At 41.3% G+C, this 14,294-nt stretch overlaps 1 protein-coding gene across 6 annotated transcripts in view; it reads right to left on the bottom strand.

The window, feature by feature from the left end:
- Nucleotides 1–14,294, bottom strand: part of SGCD (sarcoglycan delta) — a 399,661-nt gene that overhangs the window by 34,816 nt on the left and 350,551 nt on the right. The gene's annotated exons all lie outside the window — the stretch shown is intronic.

Genomic DNA, 14,294 nt, shown 5'->3' on the forward strand with positions numbered 1-14,294 from the left:
GGCACAATACAGATATTTAGCTCTTAACTTTACTATAAGCCTTCATCGTTACAAGCTGTCAAAAGCAGTTGTAACTTGCCAGCCATGAAGGTTATTATTATCAGATCTGTCCTCTCTCAACAGTTTCCAAATGATTTAAGTCTCTGCTTATCCACACAATTGCCTTGGCTATTAGCTTTGCAATGAAACTTAGCAAAAGATGCAGCCTGCACATATCTGCATAATAAACCCGTGATTTTTTGACAGGAGGAAGATGAGGAAGTGCAGCTGAAGAGGTGCATATAGATATTCTTGCACCTTTTCCACCTCCATTGCTTAAATAGTGACCTTATGCTGGTAATTTTAATTCGTTTTTACACACTTTAAGTCAGCTACTTCGGTTAAGCAAAGCCCAAAATAACGATCTGCACGTAACCAAAAATGCCTGCAGAATAAGGAGAAAGTTTAACGTATTTATAATGACTTGGGGTTTTCCAGGCTTTCATTATTTAATTTAAATACAGGAAGCAACTTTGGAAACAAAGCCAGTGAAGACTCCAATGCAGTCATTTCAGGAAGGCTGAAAAAAAAAAAAAAAAAAAAAAAAGTCTGCTATTCCTTTTCTCCATCTCATTTTCCTTTCCCTACACACAGTTCTTAAACTCTCTTTTCCTGTCACCTTTATTCTCAGATCCATGGAAGAGTCCCTTATACACTGGGAACAGGAATGAGATCTCCAAATCCTTCTGTTTCTCTCCTTTGATATGAATTAGGAGTGAACACTACCTGCCTTGATGAGGCTTCCTGCCTTGACAATATCATTTCTTATTCTAAGAACACAAGGTCTCCCCAAGGGCCACCTGTCCCTGTCACCAAGTAGGACATCAGCCACGAGGGGATGCTGAGGGACCCAGACTGGGACATACCTCCCTTGACTCTGGCTGTCAGTAGCTGAGGGATTCCTTGAGCTGGCTGTGTAACCCAGCAACTGGAGAGACGCTGATAAGCTTTCATCACCTCATCTAATTATCATTTTAAGTGTCAACATTTCTGTAGCAGGGGGCTCACAGATGAGTTAAATACTCTGGAGAAGTTCTTCCTTTGGTTTCAACCTGCTGCCTGATGATTTCACTGGATTCTTGTTCTGCCTTGGACTATGAAAAACAGTAAATGACCACCCTTTTCTTTTTGTGCTACTGGAAATTTTATGGACCTCAAATGTGCCCACTCCCACCAGCCTTCTCTCTTCTATGCTGAAGAGTCTTGGTCTCTGCCTGGGGGATTGGTGGCTCCTGCAGTGCCTCCTGATGGAAACAACTGCCTTGGACATATTCAATTAAACTGGACATTTGTGTCAAAGTCTGGCTCTTGGTCACTATGGAAGTCCCTAGACAGGCTGTGATAGTATCAGTGTTGGATGGTGTTGAAAGTGAAGGCATTAGGCTAGAGGAAGTGACATCATTTAGTGGTTTTACTAAAGGCTTTGGAAAAAAATGGAGGAAAGTTTCAGGGAAGTGTGATGTTGACACTGAACTGGGCTATTCTGGCTCTGCAGAGGAGAACTGGGATGTCATGGAGAAACAAATGTTTGTCCTCAGGAAGTGGAAGGAGAGAGAGAGGCTGAAATTTAAAAATATGAAGTCCAAGGTCATGTGCTTAGAAAGTAGTAAAAATTTCTTCTCCAGGTTGGATGCTTCCAGGATGAGAACATCCCTGGATAAAGACTGATTGCTACTCATGATTCATGGCAGCAGGACAGGGCCGAAGGGAAGGCAAACATGACATTAAACTGAAAGGCAAGAGGCAAGTCTAACTGGAACATGAAAATAATCACATTATTTTAAGGATCATCAGTGAATCCCTGAACTATTATGTAGCCCCCAGCTCATCCCCAGTGAGGAAAGTATACTGTCATGACTGCATGAACAGAAAAAGTCTATCCTACAAAAGAAGACTGGAAGGACTTGGCTTTTTAGCTTAGCAGCATGATGGCTAAGGAAGGATATGAATGTCGTGTATAAATACATTAGGAGGATAAATAACATGAAGGAAAAAGAACTACTGGCTCTAGGCCAATGTCGTCATGAGAGTAAGTGGCAGTAAACTGGTCCCAAATATACTTGGGAAGAAAAGTAAGCATTTTCTAGCCAAAAGAGGAGCAAAAATGGGAGCAGCTTTTCAGTTAGATGGGATGGACAATCTAACAGATTTGACAAATTCATGACTATAAGACGTGGCGTCTCAAAACCAGGGGATAAGATTTGCAGGACCAGAAAGTGCCTTTTATTCTTGCACGCCTCTAGTCTTATTTCCACTGTCCTCTACCTGAGGAATGATGGGTTTTGGCAAACGATATTAAGGCACAGCTCCAACAGTTCAAGACTTAGCTGCTACAATCTTCCTTCTCAATCAAAGCTACTATATCCCCCTTCTCCCTTTACTGAGTATAAAGCAAATATAAAAAAAAAATATTATTGTACAACACAGCTTCTGCTTCCTGAATTATCTGTTATTAAAACATTTGATATCTACCATGAAAAATGGATAATGTAAAATTTCTATTTCATTGCAAAGTACTGAAAATATTTTTTTTCGTCTTATGAGACTGCTGCTGCTAAGGATAACTTACCTGCAAACAGCCAAAGACAGTTATGAGAAAACAATCGTATAATTTGTATTTAAACATACTATACTGTACATCCCTAGGCAATAAATTATTCTTTCTCAGAGTATTATATCAGAGCGACTTCGATTAAAAGCCATACCTACTGATTCCCTCTTCTGACACTGTGTAATTTACCACCGATAAATGTTCATAAACAGTTTGACTGAAAAATCCATAAAGCCATTTCAGCTTTATTTTAAGTTCCATTTAATGTCCCTCAAAAAGGATTTCATCAATGTGTTTCCATTAGCTGGTTCTCTGCCCAATAACTTAATTCCATACAATCAGTCAGGAACTTATAAAGCATATGACAGGATCTACCTAAAGTGTTTTGAATCACCATAAAGATTCACTCAAAGAGTGTTGGTTTTTTTTTTTTCCTTCTAGTGCATAAAGTGTGGGGGCACAAATGTCAAAGACCCCTGTATGTGTTCACTTCATGCAAGAACAAAAATCAAGAGTCCTATGGCGAGGGAACATTTACGGTTCAATGTAAGTGTTTGGGGATTTTTTTTGTTGTTTCTTTCTCTTCTTTCATCTGAGACTCAGAAGAAAGACTGCATGAGAACAGGTATGCCAAATAAGAGTTTGTATTTTCTCTGGCACTAGCAGTTTCATAGAAGCCTACTGCCATATCTGGGAGATAAGCCTGGTTGTGGTTTGGACCACTGCAAGTGAGTTGTTGGAGCAACATCCAGCTTCTGGACCTCCTCTCACCTCCTTCTTCCCATTCTGTACCCGCCATAGGAGTCTCCAGTGCCACTGGTCTGCTGCATCTTCTGAGCAGCTTCAGCTCTTGCACAGGAAGACACTGTCCTTTCCTGATGCAGAGCACGTGCCTGGCACAGCAATCTGCCCTCACTGTTTCCAACACGGAAATAACAGAAAGAGCCAGCGGGCTGGGCTTTTGGCAGTCATCTTGCTGTACAACATGAATCCAAGACATAGCATAAAATAAGGGGTTTTATCCCAGTTTTACACTGAAACAAAGCAGAAGCATCATGTATGTGCATGTTGGTCTGCCAGTCTGCTGTTGAAGAGGGCCTTTTGAAGCATTAGCCCTCTTCATCCAAACATGGAGTTGGTTGACCAATCTCACAAGCTTTGTGAGAAAAGACCAAGGCAAAGCCTCTGGCATGGCTGCCATCAACTCCATAGGGGAGAGATGAGTTACAAATCCCCCAAGAATAGACCAAATCTCAGCTGGAACATGCATCTTAACTAGCAACAAATCCAACCAGAGCAAAGTGAACATCAGCAGTTCAGCTTCCCGAACTGCCTCTTGCTTTCCCTGTGTGCTGCAAAAGTATCTGAGCCACACGACACTGTCCTGGCACCTTCCCTAGTGCAAAGGCAAGGGCCACCCCTGCTCCTTCTGGCCAGAACTGGGCTCCAGCCATTGTGGCAGGATGCTGATCACGTACCGCTCCCTCTGCACAAAACGTGCTCCAGACTTCTACTGCTATCAGCTGGAAGGGAGCAAAGAAGATCTCAAATGCAATGTGATGAGAGGTATTTTTAGACTAATGATTGATGTTCCTGCTGTCAAGGGTAGGTGGCAATCAGCAGAACAGCACTTGGGGTGAACACAACTTGAAGGAGAGAAATCAGGCTTCCGCTCAGGTGCAGATGCACCTGGTTAACTATTCCCCACTTTCCTTTTCTTTTCTTTCTAGACAACACATTTCTTTCCCACTCTGTGTATTCTTTTAGTAGCAATTCCAGACCCACAGTACACGTTTAGTGTTGTATATCACTGCTTTATAATGAAATTGGGGTCTCAGAGCCCTGTGATGAACTTGATGATTAAGTTGGCTTAAATGTATCTTCTCTTTAGTGCTCTGCCTTAATGTGGTAATGTGCAAATGAGGGGAGAAGGATTTGCTATGATTTTTACTAGGTAAAGTCAAGAAACAATGTATAGTGTGTTGGTGGTCTCCATAAACTACCTCTATTCCCTCTATTATTGATCAAGACACATTCAGCAATTTGTTCATGAAACACCCATCTGACGAGGTTGTCTCCACTGTAGGTCTCATCAGGGTAATATTTGACAGTCTCAGAAAGGTGTCTGTGCAAACAGATGTCCCGGAAGTAAATTCAATACAATATAGGTAGAAATAATTTGTGCCCGCTTCTTTTAATTCCTAGCTTTAAAAGCCTTATTCACCCTTAATTTATGTTTTTAAATGGATGAACATAGTAATTGCTGTTGCTCCCCTTGAATCCCATCAAATCTGAAATCAATAAGAGCTCCATTTCAGGGCCTAACAGTAATAGTGAGGCTAGGTTAAGCCAGTGCACTGAACAAAAGCCATAAAGCTTCATTCATGTTTCTTTCTAGGATATGATAAAAATAGTTCTTTGCAGAGGACTGTCTGTCTGCCTACCTTCATTGCAAAGTGTTGGGGAGTTGTTCTTTTAAGGGCAATCTATGTAATAAAATCACATGCGGCATCAACAAGGGTGTTTATAATAAAAATGTAACATAATTTGTTTAAAATCTTTTAGATGTTGGCCTTGGACTGTATGCGCATAGGGAGTGAGTCAACCTTTAGGCACTGGGCTCTGCCTGAGTTAGGCCTGATGGGAACAACTTGTGACTCCAGCATGGCTAGCTCTGCCGGGTGGAGGAGCAGCATTTATCTGACTCATAGTCCCAAGAAATAGCCTGGTTTTAAGCTAGAACACTTGCAAACAAGATGAGCTGCAAGCTCTAAGATGAGCATGTGGGTCATTAGTGATGTGTGTGTCTGTAGACACATGTTGACCTTCAACAGCCTAGCTTCAGCAGTTGAATGTCTGAGAAATATAAAGGGAATAACAGAAAAGAACAGAAAGGCTTGCATTCAAACAGAAAAGACATACGAAGAAAGGTTGCTATAACTTATGCTGACCTCTAGATATTTCCTTCTTGACTAGTTTTGGGGTGCTTCAACACTTTTTCTGCAGCTCAACAATAGCAAAGTCACTGAATTCCTTTGAAGCGTTTCTTGGCATTCTTGTGCAAAGTTGCAAAGAAACTCAGGAGAGCACCTGAAGTAGGAGTACACAGTGGAAATTTATCAAGGAGAATATTATGTGAGCTTCAAACAGATCAGGCTGTGAAGGCTGGGGAAAACACTTAGGAAATAAAATATAAATCTGCCACACTTTTAAACTTGATTTCAGTGTTTGGTAAGTGTACAGTATGTTTCTTTCATAATCCTTGTGACATTTAATCAATATTAATCTGATGGTGGATGATTCTTCTTTTTCCTTAAAACAGGATTAAGGTAACGCAATCTGAACACACATTTCAGCCTGGACTCGAAGCCTATACACTTTACATAAATGCTCTCCTTTTTGCCTGGAATGTACTCTGAAGTAAAAGCAAACACAAGGAAAACTTCTCAGTACATCTCCCTCCCAGCACACGCTGTTCTCTCCAACAAAAGACAAGTTTACAGTCTGGTGAGTGGATTTTGAAAAAGGAGGGCAATGTTAGTTGAATTTGCCATTAAAAGGAACGGACAACAGTGTGTACACCTATTGCCCACGAGGCAGCAAAGCAATCAGAAGTATTCATTCAAGAATTCTATGTTTGTTCAAGATCTGGTCATTTTAATTTCTTCCATTATACAATGGGAAAAAAAAAAACTATTTGGAAGAAAGCATCCAGAAATCCCACCCCAGCCTCTGGGGAAAAAAACCCCACCTAATTCAACCAAATCATTTTTTCTATATATTTTTTAATTCTTTGTCACTGCTGATTACAGCTTAAATCACTTCTTCACACTTGATATTTACATTGATATGGCAATTCCTAACTGAGAGCAAAAAAATAATTTTTTTGTGGCTTTAATCACTGATAGGAAACATATCTTTTTTCTTCTGCTGCTCCTTAATTTTGCTAAATGTTTGTTTTTTTGGTTTTTGTTTTTGTTTTTTTTTTCCCCAGCACCACAGCTTTGCAATGAGTGCAAAGAAATTTGATGAAACTCTATTGTCATGACTGAATGCTACAGACAGTGGAGGCTGTTTCCAGTCTTGCTAGTGCCAGTGCTAAAACCTGGTATCATCATTTGTCAGTATACTGGTTTTGGCTGGGAAAGAGCTAATTTTTCTTCTTAGTAGCTAGAACAGTGCTGTGTTTTGGATTCAATATAGGATTTGGTATGAGAAGAATGTTGATAATCTACTGATGTTTTTAGTTCTTGCTAAGAACTCAAGGACTTTTCAACTTCCCATGTCCTGCAGGTGCACAAGAAGCTGGGAAGAAACACAGCCAGAACAATGGACCCAAATTGGCCAGTGGAATATTCCATATCATACACCATCATGCTCAGTGTATAGATGGGGGTTGGCTGGGAAGCTCACTCTGTCTCTTCTGGGATTGAGGTTTTGGGATTTTCTCTCCTCTGGGATCTCTTGCTGGGAATGGGCTAATTACTAATTTGTATTTTCTATTATTACTATTATGATCATTATTATTTTAATTTTATTTCAATTATTAAATTGTTTTTATCTCAACCTACAAGTCTCCTTACCTTTACCCCTCCAATTCTCTCCCCCATCCCTTGGAGCAGGGGAGGGTGAGTAAGTGGATGCATGGTGTTTGGCTGCCAGACAGGTTTAAACCATGACAGTGAGCGTATTTCCCTACTTCCCTCATTTTATTCTCTGTCCCTTTTTTGCAGAACCAATGACTACAAGACAGCTTGGCAATTGCTCTGGGACTGCATTACTTTTACTGTTTAATTACTTATAGGGAGAGCATAGTGAATATTCATAGCTGCTTCCTAAAGAAGTTCATACATCTTCAGCAAAAGGTCAAATGCCTGTCCAAGCCTTGTGAGCAGCGCGGTTGTGGCACGCTCTTTTCTCTTGCTGAGAGCACAGAAGGGAGCTCTGGAGCAGCTACTGCCTCCAGGTGCCTTTGAAGCAGCCTGAGCAAGCAGGAACTAATTTGCAACTGCGTGAACTGGGAAAGGCCTCTGACCCCAGCCTGGTGGTACAGCATTTGCTTCCAGAAGCCCAGCAAGGTACCCAGCAAGGTACCATGGCCATGCTTTGGCAGCACCAAGGCATTTCTGAGTTAGAGGTTACTTCCTCTCTGCTGCCTTTGTAAAGGACATGGATCATAGCAGGAAGATGTTTCAGTTTGCTAAGAAATGAGTATTGTAGCAACATTTCTCCTTTGAAAAAGCTACTTACAGACCTGTAGTAAGGACTCATTTTTCAGGAAAACATACAAAATCCACAATACAAATATTCAAGCCTGGCATTTATCCTCAGGCATAAAGTTGCAGCAGACTCAATGGTGAGGCCAGAAAGCTCCATTTCCTCTCTGGATCAGGCTTGATTTCAACAGCTGGCTACAAAAGTTGTTCCCTCTGCCACAAACAAATCAGCAAAAGGCCATTTTGAAATCATAATGGCTGCTGTAAAGGGCAACTGTGCATGTCCTGACCCATGAATAATCGCTTCTGAAGAAGGGTGCATGCAGCAAAAATGGGTGGTAATTCCTGGGAGTTGTTAAATTTCTAGCTTACACTACCCTCTGAAATGGCTGGTACCAGTCAAATAGCTTTGTGGATTATTTTAATGAAATATAACTACTTGTGCACTCATTAAACTTACTCTGCTGTAAATATTGCAGCAAACACAAGCTAGAAAGGACATGCCAAGAAGCTACTAAAATTGAGGAAATGTGGTCAGAGTCCTTTAACCAGGTTGGCATTGCAGCCACAGTTCTGAAGGTTTCCTCCCAGATCAAGCTAATACAAAGCTCCCTGAAAATGTTTGTAGATGTGAAGATTTAGAGGCAGCTGGGCCAGCTTACACAGACATATTAGTTCAACGCATTCATATTAAATCATGTTCTCCTTTTGCCCAAAGTGAAGAACACTGCAAATACTTTTTTATCCCTTCCACGGGTAATAAAACCCATCACTTTGTATTCTGCAAATATAGAGCAGGTTACCCTCTCTGCCCCCAACAACAGAAAACCCCAACCCAAACCCTCTCATTTAGAAGAGCTTTCTATGAGACAATCATGCAGTGATCTCGCTGACTATAAGCTTGGGCTATGTTGCTTTTATCAGTGGTGTTCTTCCACTAAACCTTCTAAAGTCCTTAATATATAGCTCTCATAAATAAAATGCTAGAAAAGTGCCTTGGAATTAATTATTCCAAGCTCATTAATAAACTTGCAGTAACATTTCAACAGCCGACTCTTCAGATGCGTTCCCAGGCACCTGGAGAGAAACTACAACAAAAAATACTCCCAAACTAACGTTTCTGAAAGTCTAACCTGTGGCCAGCATTTGAATGCTCCACACAGTTCATCACCCAGAGGGAATGTTACAGTGGAAAAAAGCTACAAGGCAGAAATAGAGCTACTGGCTAATTATTTGAAGGGAGGGCATGCAAGGCGTGGGTGAGATCAAAGGTACATTTTAGCCAGCCATGGTGCTGGGGAGGACGGCAATGCTTGGTGGGTGGGTCACACATCTCCTGCAGAGAAGCTCCTGCTGTCTTTACACTGAGACATGAGAGGATGCCTACCCCACTGTAAATACAGCTATTTTAGTTAGGGTTGGCCACAGGGAAAGACTTTAGCCAAATTTTTATAATTAGGCTATATCAGAAGAAAAGTTCATGCTATGGCAGTATAAATCATAGAATCATGGAACAGTTTGGGTTGAAAGAGACCTTAAATATCATCCAGTTCCAACCCCCCTGCCATGGGCAGGGACACCTTCCACTAGACCAGGTTGCTCACAGCCCCATCCAACCTGGCCTTGAACAATTCCAGGCAGGGGGCAGCCACAGCTTCTCTGGGCAACCTGTTCTGGTGCCTCACCACCCTCACAGGGAAGAATTTCTTCCTTATATCTAATCTCAATCTACCTTTTTTCAGTTTAAAACCATTACCCCTCATCCTACCCCTACACTCCCTGATAAAGAGTGTCCGGCGCCCCCCCCCCCCCCCCCCCCCCCCCCCTTTCCTGTAGCCCCTTTAAGTCCTGAGAGGCCGCTCTAAGGTCTCCCCAGAGCCTTCTCTTCTCCAGGCTGAACACCCCCAACTCTCTCAGCCTGCCCTCACAGGGGAGGTGCTCCAGCCCCTGATCATCTTCGTGGTCTCCTCTGGACCCGCTCTGGCAGGTCCGTGTCCTTCTGATGCTGGTGCCCCCAGAGCTGGACACAGCACTGCAGGGGGGGTCTCACAAGAGCAGAGTAGAAGGGGAGAATCCCCTCCCTCAGCCTGCTGGCCACGCTTCTCTGGATGCAGCCCAGTCTAAGCGACAGGCACATTTTCCAGTGACCCAGAGTGGGAGCAATTTGGGAGCAACCCTTGTGTTTTCTATTACAGAAAAGGGACCTTGCAGTTTGATGATTAATCCTATGCTTATTGCAAAGCAAAATGGTAATCTTAAGAATAGTTAAAAAGCGTGGTTGGTTTGTAATGGGACAGCATCCAGCCCATGCAATCCTACCTCCCACGCAAGCCTTCTTCCACCACTCAAAGCCAGGGACTGCAAAAGCCTGTAAGCTGCAGGAATGCGTCTTTTGTGTTTTTATCTCAGCTCACTGCAATGAATGTGGATTCCCAACAATATTTAGCCTTTAAAAAAAATTGGTTAAATCCATCATAAATATTAAACACCAGAGTATACTGGCAAGTTTCCCTGAAAACGAACTTAAAAAAATAATCTCCAAAAAAGATGTCAAGGCCCTTGGGAGAACTGACACTGGCATGTCATCAGATGTTGTCTTATAAGGCTAAATTAAGCATCTGACCAGAGTTTAATTTCTCTAAAAACTCATGCTAATTTAAATTCCTTTAGATTTAATTAAAAATGCTTTTCTATAGAGATAATAACATAACTCTATTAATTACTATCAAGTGGCATCTAGAGGGCATATTTAAAAACTAATCTGTAGAATAAATAGAGCTAATTAACAGTCAGAATAATGCTTTATGATTGTCTTTTGTTTATAAATGCTATAATGTTCAATATGCTATTAAATGAAATTGGTAATTAATATATATCAAAGTTACTTTCTAAAGTTCTTTTAACAGAAGAGTATTTCTTACACACCATTTTTCAGATGGTCTGAACACACTTCATTTCTGGAGGGAGGGAGGAGGGGGGAAGGAGACCTGCTGCATGACGCACCACGTATAAATTCAATTAGGACCAGCTCATTCATCTCCCATAAAGCGGACCGTATGTGTTCATGAGCCCACGGGGGCCACCCAGCGAGGCATTAGCTTGTGTCTATGTGGTGTTTGCCAAAGAGCACTGCTGACCATGGCAACGGCCAGCACAGGGAAGGTTTGCACTTCACCCCACGCACCCCATGAGCAGCACCATGGTGCCGTTTAGCAGGAAGTGAAGTGGAAGATTTTACTTTCAAAATCTAAGCCTTGCAAAACCAGAGTTGTGGTTCTGAGGAATGAGAACAGCTCCAATTTTTGCTGTAGTATCTTTTAAAATACTATGAGGTGTTCAAATACTACAGGAGTGAAGCTTGTAAAAGAAAGGGGTGCTAACAGTGAGGATGTGCTGGTATCCAATCCCACCATGAGTGGAAGAGATAGCCGGGCAACTGCAGGCAGTGGCAGATGAGCTTGGAAGAAAAAGGGCAGACCACATTTGGTATAAAGCTCAGTTTCTGCATGACTTTTTGCAGGCAAACACAAGTCCTTCTGAGTCATCTGGACCAATGCAGCTGCTGAGCTCCTGGTTGACTTTGAGCAAGGCAGTGGGAACTCGTGCTAGTGTCTGCAAATGGTTGCGTGGATGTTATCAGAACTGACCAGGGCCAAAAGGCTCAGAGGGCGGCCTTTGCCCTGAAACAGAAGTTCCCGTTATCCTCCAATCTCTCCTATGACAACAGGTTTGACTGCATTCACTAAATCAAATAAAATCATTGAAGTACTTTAAATTACATCATGCATGAAAAGCAGAGGGGACCAACTCTGTCTTTCTCTGTCCTTTAATGGTTATAAATCAGAAATAACTCCCCAAAATACAATTAAAATAAAAAGCACTTTTCATTTGGTAATCTGCACTACCCATGCTGTGCAATTTTTTGAAGCACCATCAAACGCAGCACATGTCCTACTTGTATTTGTTTTTAATCCATAATTCTGTGTATTCTTCCCTTTTTAAATGCCTTGTTAATGTTGAAAAATCCTTTAGCTACCCAGAACAGTTGATTTCAAAAAAGGAAACCACCTCTTTTCTCATGACAAGGCTTCAGCATTACTTTGTAGAACAAACTTTCAGAATCAACTTTGAAGAGTGTACAAAGAAAAAAAGTAATTATCATTAACAAGATTAAAAGCTAGCCACAAGCCCAATAACTGCTGCTCTAACCTCTGTGAGATGACTTTCATGCCAGATTGTAGACATACACTTCCTTCTATAACAAGTACGTGTTCAGCAATAACAAGAACAAGTTGAGATTATTTACATAGCGTAGATAGGTGTCAGCAGACACATACCAACAGCACCTGAGATCCTGAACACCAGAAAAATGATCAAAGGAATTTGTCTGTGTACTACAAGTACAAGTAGTTGGACTAGCCTCAAGTGCAGACAAAAACACTGGAAGAAATATGAACATATGGTATAACACTTCCCAGCATGGCAAACAGCCATGGCAAACTCTTTTGGAGATAAAATTAGATTGGGGAAGCAAAACTGGAGAAAAACAAAGCCAAGCATGAACTCTGAAAGCATTTCAGCTCAAGGTCATTGAAATACTTGCCATGTAACATCACCAGTGGTATCATTCTACCTTTTCTTTTCTGATAGATCCTCGTAAGCCAAATAAACTCCGAGAAACACTCAGTTGCAGATAAAAATGAAAGTGCACTACAGTGGTTAGCAGTATTTTTGATGCTGTTTGTTCTGGAGACCAAAACCTCAAAATAACCATAAAAAATAATTGCTGGTTTCTCCAAAGTACGAAGTAAACAAAAAGCAGTATTTTTGTAAATATGTAATCTGAAAAGAAGTACTTGAGACTTGTAAGAAAAACTTTCTGTAATTTTTTTGAAGAACCAATGATATAAGTCTCCCTCATTTTAAGGTCCCCAAGAAAACACTTAAAAACTGTTGCTTCCTGACTTCATCTACTCTGCACAAAGACTGTACGATTCATTAGCTCTGAAGGGTGCAGTGTGAAGGGAGATTTGTGGTAGAACATAGATTGTGACAAATGTTCCCAAGGTCTGTAACACTGCAATAATTTTGAATGGTCCTTTTCAAAGTTTTAAGCTCAAAAAGATACTGTTAATTTTGTGAAGTTCAACATTTATCCCATAAAACTCACCTAACTTCGTACAGCTGGTGGCTGAACTAGTCCAGTATGTAACAACAGTGACCTGCAAAGAGCTACAGCTGACCTGTCTACAAACTGGAACCATCTAGAATAGCATGACATCAGGTAATGAAAAATGTTAAGGGTTGGATACAAAGTCCTAGTCATGATGGTTAAGCTCTGAGGGGTTCATTTTAAGCTCCTTTACATTATACATAATACACTAATAATACACTATGTAATATGTAGAAATAATAGTAATTAAAAATACTATATATCATTCTAAGCTCCTTCTTTGATCTCTCTGTTTGTAGGAGCTTACTAGAGAAGTAAGAAACAATTTAGAGCAAACAGATGCACCCAGATCAAGCCATTAGAAAACAGGTATCAGCGCATCCACAGAAACCAGTGGCACTGTTATGTGACTAACTGCTAGCAATATTGAGCTACTCAATCTGGTCTTACATGAAAACATTCACAAGCAAATCTTAGAGTAACCAAAGAGCACGGATTGAACTGGAGAGCAAGAGAATTCAAGTTCCTAAGAGGTAATTTCATATAACTACCAAATACATTTTAAAAATTTACAGTTACCATAACAGTTTCTTTTCTCTAAAAAAAAAAAAAAGCCAGACAAACAATAAACAACCCCCATTCCCCAAACCCAAAGTGTATCCCCAGTTTTTATTAGGAATTAACGATGTAAAGCTTAGCAGGCAGGACAGCTGGGGAGGCAGATCCTGCACAGGCAAAAGGAGAGCTCAAGCTGCCCTGTCTGTCTCAAAAGGCAGACAGGGAAGTGGTGGCATTGCTGAGGTTGGCCTCTCCTCCTGTGCACAGGACACTTAACCCTACCCTACTGCAGACAGCTCAGAGATGCACAACATGCTCTTGCATGTGGCTAAGCAAAGACAGATAATATAAAGGCCACCAAACTATAGAGATTTAATGTGGGGTCCTAATTCATGTTGACTTTTTCACTGCAGGTCTCCTCCTTGGTGTTTGTTTTGGAATGAAGGAGGAGCTGGTGAAAGTGGTGTGAACAAAAACATGAAGCCTGAGGTCTCCCTGCGACCAGTGACTGCAGTCATGGAAGCTTCCTTAGAGCGATCCCTCACTGTCCTTCACCCCAGACCCAAGAGATAAAGTTGTTCAGTTTCCAAAGCTGCTTTTAAAGCTACTTCACTGAGCCAGACAAACCACTTCCAGGGGAATTTTTTTCTGGAGGGGAAATAACATATTGTGCAAATTAAGAAACCCCTCAGATAGAAACTGCTGGCCATTATCTGCTTGGGGAAGATTCAAAGCAATAAAGACAGCAAAATGCTTT

Source organism: Strix uralensis, chromosome 14, assembly GCF_047716275.1.
Source record: "Strix uralensis isolate ZFMK-TIS-50842 chromosome 14, bStrUra1, whole genome shotgun sequence".
NCBI lineage: Eukaryota > Metazoa > Chordata > Aves > Strigiformes > Strigidae > Strix > Strix uralensis.